Source organism: Bufo gargarizans, chromosome 1 (genome assembly GCF_014858855.1).
Source record: "Bufo gargarizans isolate SCDJY-AF-19 chromosome 1, ASM1485885v1, whole genome shotgun sequence".
In the NCBI taxonomy this organism is placed as follows: Eukaryota; Metazoa; Chordata; class Amphibia; order Anura; family Bufonidae; genus Bufo; species Bufo gargarizans.
The window spans coordinates 718,157,157-718,163,156 of record NC_058080.1 but is presented as its reverse complement, the minus strand read 5'-3'; the positions used below and the strand labels follow the sequence as shown (position 1 = coordinate 718,163,156).

Below are 6,000 nucleotides of genomic sequence, written 5' to 3'. Positions count from 1 at the left end.
GTGAGGTTGATGCCTGTTGAAGATTATATAATTGGCTGCAGTATTTGCAAAATTGTTCTGTTAATTCTGTTTTGCGGACAACTTGTGAATCCTGGGAATTTATATGGGAGATATAGGACGCAACTTTCCTCTTATTAACTTGGGACAAAAGCACTTTCGTAGCTTCATTTCCGTGCGCATAATATTTATATTGGGTGGACAGGAATAATTTCGCTGTATTGGCGTTTAATATATTTTTTAATTCTGACCTCAGGGTATCCAGGTGTGCCAAAGTGTCTGCCTTCAATGTTCTCCTGTGTTGATTCTCTAATTTGGAGATGTTTAGGGTAGGTTCTTCTACTTTCTTTTGTTTTTGCTTTTTGACATAGGTGCCTAGGGCGACTAGGTGGCCTCTTATGACAGATTTGTGAGCTTCCCAAATTAATGCTTGAGGCAGATCTTCTGTCTCATTTATTTTGAAGTACTCTTCTATTATATTCGCCACTTTTGGGATAGTGGAGGTTGACAGTAGTGTTTCGTTAAGCCTCCATCTGTATTCAGATTTAGGCATGTTAGGGACTAGCAGAGTTAGAAAAAACGGGGAGTGGTCTGAGAAAAGTATATTCCCTATTTGAGATGAAACACAATGCTGAAGGGAACCTATAGCTACAAAAATATAGTCCAATCTCTGATATGAGTGGTGGGCAGAAGAGAAGTAAGTATAATCTTTATCATTGGAGTGCATTGCCCTCCATACGTCTATAAGTCCTCGGCTGGAAAGTGCTATTTTAATTATTTTCAACACTTTTTTTTTACATTGTCTAATTTCCAGTGGAGGAGTCGAGACTGGGGATTAAAGTCACATTTAAATCGCCTCCTAGAACAATAATGACTTCAGCAAAGTTTTCCATCTTATCAATAGTTTCTAGTAGCCAGGAGGCCTGGGGTGTGTTGAATAATTGGGGACCTAGCAAACCCTTTACAAAAATAAATCTTCCTTCTACAGTATATCCCTTAATGTATCCTGGTGTATAAAGGGGGCATTTTTATGTATGAGTATGCTGACCCCTTTCGAGGCAGATAGTGGGGTTTTTCCGGAAGTGCGTTTCTTGTAACATCGCTATTTGCACTTTCCTCTTATGTAAATGTTGGCATATTTGGCTCCGTTTTGACAGGGCGTTTAGGCCCCTAACATTGTATGTGCATATTTCTAATTCAGCCATTTAAATAGATACTTTTTTGGCAGATTGACATCCTTACCTGATTCGTGGCGTGAACAGCAGAGTGGGGAGGAGGAAATAAGAGGAGCAAGGTGGAAGGACGAAAAAGAGAAGAAGGGTGTAAAAACGGTAAGAACAAATGCAAATAACGGAACATTTAACAAAAAAATCCATAACATGGACATAGGAATTGGGGGGGTTGTCTACCAAACGTGACCGCAGAACCCCATGAGCATGCTATTTAGGGACACCTTACATTCCTTATTCCAGGGAGACATATACCATAGAATTATATAAGCTGAGAGATGAAAAACAGATAAGAAGAGAAAGGGAATGGAGACCTGTGGGATGAGATCTAATAAAAAGTAGACCTGTTCTAAAGACAATTGTACAGCCCACTAGGTGGCGCTAGCCCACCAAAAAACAAGATATTCCAGGCTAGTTCAGCGACACCTAGTGCAACAATTCAAGTACAGTTATGTCTTCTTTTGCTGGGGGAAGGAGCGAGGAGTGAAAGAACTAGATGCTTTTGCAATTATGAAAGAGAGGAAAGTGTTAGAGAGTATAGCTTATATGACAGGTATAAAAAGAGGTTGGTATTAGGTTAGAAAGAACATTGGGTGGATTAATAAGTAACCGTAGTTATTCACCACTAGTAGGACAGAGGATAGAGATATTGTTAGCTATATGCATATCACATCTTCGTGTTCTGTTCATCTTGTGGGAGTTCGGCTGGGAATCTTCTTAGATTCTTTCTTTTCTGGGGGACTTCTGCTGCCAGTCGCTTCATGCAGGTAGAGAAGGCAGAGATGCCAAGTTCTCAGCAGGGCACCAGTCCGATATATATCGAGATCCTGAATGTCCAGAGACTCGCTCTCAAAAGGTCTGCATGCGAACGGATGACTAGTATCCCAAATTGGTTAATAACGAAAGGTAGTTATGGAAGTGGACATGGTAAATGTATATGCTGCGATCATACTGGTAGCTAAATCATCTGCTGCAAATGGTAAAGACTTCACTATAAGGTCATACCTTAATTGTAACACAACATACGCAATATATTTAATGACATGTAGGATCTGCAACTTACAGGTGAGAATACACAAGCACATGTCGGACGTGCCACACTATGGGAGCCACCAGCTTACACTTTGCGGTAGTGCAGCACGCCAGACCTGCAGGGTATTGCGAAGTGAGGTCACGGTTATGGGCAATCGAGGGTTACTCACTGTTTGTAGGAGAACCCTGGGCAGGCATGCAGCAGTGAAGGAGAGGCAGACACTAGTTCCTCTGGGGCACACTCTGTATGTAGGGACCAGACCTGATGGTGGACAAGGTGCCCTGGATGTTGCAGGTGTTTTGAGTCCCTGGGGCAAGGTCCCTTTAAGGATCATGACGCCAGTGCCTGTAACGGTGGCACACCGATTTCTAGTTGTAATAAGTGAGGTACACAGATGGTATGGTGAACCAAACTTCGCTTTACTGGAAAACAGTCCAACTTTGTACAGTAAGATGGCAATACAGTCCCTTGCATCAAGTGCTTCACAAGAAGGCTTGTTTCAATAATGGCAGCCATAATCTTGCAAGATACTCGGAGGGCAATAATAATGCACACACTCACAGATCAGGCTGTACCTTCTCCTCAGAAATAGTGTACACTGTTCCTAGAACTCCTGTCTGGTTTCTATCCCAAGGCCCGGACGCCCAAATGCTGGCTTTTATCCTTGGCAAATAATCTTCCTCCCGTATTGACCCTTGCGCTGTCTTTATAGGTCCTCTGCCCATCAGCTTACTTGCGTCTAGCTGGTACACTGGCTCTGCTTGGATTGAGGGTACTGCAGGTTTCTCCCAGGAGGCACATCTCTACTACTGGGGTTGATTCTTCTGAGCTAACTGGACTCAGGATACTTCAGGCAGGCTATGCTCCTTCACTAGCCTCCTGGTGGCAACTAGAAGCCTGGACTATCTAGCTGCATGTCAGGAGGAGGCCCTCAGCATGTCTCTGGCTGGTGCCTTCTCACTTCTGTCTCCACAGACTCCTGACTATGACCTAACCCCTCCCTGTCTGGGCCTGAACATTTATACTAGGGGCTCTCTATCTCCCTCTAGTGTCTAGGATGCTACACTACACCCCAATAGGCCTGCTATACATGTCACAGTGGGACAATACATATCAAAACACATAGAAAATACATTAAAATGCATAGATAAATATAATGCCACTGTCCCTTAGGAGTAGGAGTAACACGTGACCCAATTGACCCTTGTGTAGTGCCCACTTCTACCTAGTGGGACACTACAGTAGCCCGTGGTGGAGACACGTCCGGTATGCAAGTACAAGGGATTGAGAGGGTTAAAGCACCAATTAGAGGAGGTGACCACAGGAGGAAACTTCTCACTAGGGAGTCCTTCTGGATTTTTCAGTTGAGCAGCCGTCAGCCTGAGGGGCTCTATAAAAGATTGGATCTGATATTACAGCAATAATGTGATGGGATACAGTGATATCACTGACATCCTCACTTTGGATGTTCTTTTGTGTCGAACGTTGATATGTTTTTAGCAAATGGATTGTATAACTTTTTAATTGGATTTGATGCATGTGAAGGGCAGCATCTCTTTTGGGTCATGTGATAGCCCAATTAGGGGCACAGGTGTTGACCCACTATATATGCTGCATTTAGTTGTGTCTTTAGTATGTCATGAGTAAGGGCTTACACACCAGATAGCCTGAAACGCGTAGACAAAGACTGGTTGCACTGGATGTATATTTTTAACCGCGCAAATAAAGTACCGTTGAACCTTTGCGAAACTGAGCTAGATGTTCGCTTTCTGTTTGGATTTCAAGTTATCCGCATCAAAGTGCGGTTTATCTTCCGTGCCCCTAGCAGAGAAGGGGCAGGTGAGAGCCGTGCCAGGAGTTAGTAAACCTCCGGGGGGCAGGAGCAGCAATATGCGCTCCTGCCAGTACTCCGTACTCTGCCGAGAAGTCAGCGTTGTACAGAGAAGTAGATTTAAGCGCACAGGGACAAGTGCGCTTGGGGGGTCTATTAAAAATACAAAATACGTTAATAAACTATATTACAAAAATTATTAGGACATTAGGGCCATGTTCACAAAAAAAAATCATACAAAAGTTTAGTAACTCTTTAATAATCCACCCTCCTATACCAGCGTGTTTACAGACAGCAGAGGGTATATGTAGGTATGTGACCACTGCAGCCAATCACTGTCCTCAGAGGTCTACCGTATAAACGCAGCGGAAGGAAAACTGGACCGGAAACAGAGGTAAGTATAGCAGCATCCATTTTATTTATTATTATTTTACAGCATTCGGTGGCATGTGCAAGATTTTTTTAATATACCGTGTTAATAGTTTTGCTGTTCAGATAGATCACACGCCATATTCAATATGCCCTAGACATCGTCATGTTTCGGTTCCTGTAGCCCGGTATGTGTAGATATTTAACCTTCATACAGTGCATTATGTATACATCACCCCTTAATAGCCAACCTGTTTTGGGCCTTAAAGGGGTTGGCCCATCTCTTTTATTGGGGGTATATCTCTAGGACAGGGATGCTCAACCTGCGGCCCCTCCAGCTGTTGCAAAACTACAACTCCCAGCATGCCCTAATAGCTGTAGGCTGTCCAGGCATACTGGGAGTTGTAGTTTTGCAACAGCTGGAGGGCCGCAGGTTGAGCATCACTGCTCTAGGATATGCCCCCAATGTCTGATAGATATAGAACAGAGACCGCAAAGTGAAGGAGAGTGCACCGCGCATGCGCTGCTGCCTTCCATTCATTTCTATGAAAGTGACGAAAATCAAGCAGCACGTTCGGCTATTTTTGGAAGTCCCATAAAAAGGAATGCGAAGTGCACTGTGCCGACCCACACCTATCTCTAGAATAGAGTCCGTAAAGTGAAGAAGAGCAGACTGCGCATGTGCGGCCACCGCTCCATTTACTTCCATGGGGCTGACGGAAACAGTCCTCGGCTATGTTTGGCAGTCCCATAGAAATTTACGAAGGACGGCCGCGCATGTGCAATCCGGTCTTTTTCAATTTACAGGCTCCATTCCAGAGATAGGTGCGGGTCAACAATTTTGCCAAAGTCCCATAAAAATTAATTGGAGGCGCACCGCACAAGCTTGGCCACCACTTTAATCACTTCTATGCAGTTGACGGAAAGAAACAAACTATTTTCAGCACTCTCGCAGTCGGCTCTTCTTCACTTTGCTGGCTCCCTTCTAGAGATAGGTGTGGGTCCCAGAGGTGAGACCTGCACCTATTAGACAAGGTTGGCCCATCTTATACACTGGAGGCATATCGCTAGGATATGCCCCCAATGTATGAGATGGGCCAACCCCTTTAATTACCAAGCGATTATTTATTTTTTTCATCATCATCATCTTCCAAGAGCTAAATAATTTTTTATATATTTTTCTGTCGATACAGCTGTATGAGGGCTTGTTTTTTGAGGGACAAGTTGTAGTTTTTAATGGCACTATTTTGAGGTGCACATAACTTACTAATTCACTTTTATGAATTCTTTCCAGGGGTGATGGAAAAAAACAGCAATACCACCAGTTTTTAAATTAGAAATTTTGCGGCATTCATTTTTCAGGATAAATAACATGATGACTTTATTCTCTGGGTCAGTACGATTACAGCAATACCAAATACATAACTTTTTTTTGTTTTACTACTTCTGCAGAGTCGTCTGTGGGCTTGACTTTTGTAGGGTGATGTAGTTTTTATTGGCTTGATTTTGGGGTACATAACACTTTTGGATCTCTTTTTATT

General features: G+C 43.3%; 1 protein-coding gene across 1 annotated transcript in view; it reads left to right on the top strand.

Annotated features, from left to right (window-relative positions):
* The first annotated feature begins 296 nt into the window (after nt 1–296).
* The window catches only part of CFAP53 (cilia and flagella associated protein 53), a 147,867-nt gene continuing 142,163 nt past the window's right edge, over nt 297–6,000 (top strand). The window contains exons 1-2 of the mRNA XM_044276331.1: nt 297–326; nt 1,226–1,328. The gene's annotated coding sequence lies outside the window, so the exon portion shown is untranslated. The remainder of the gene's footprint in view (nt 327–1,225; nt 1,329–6,000) is intronic.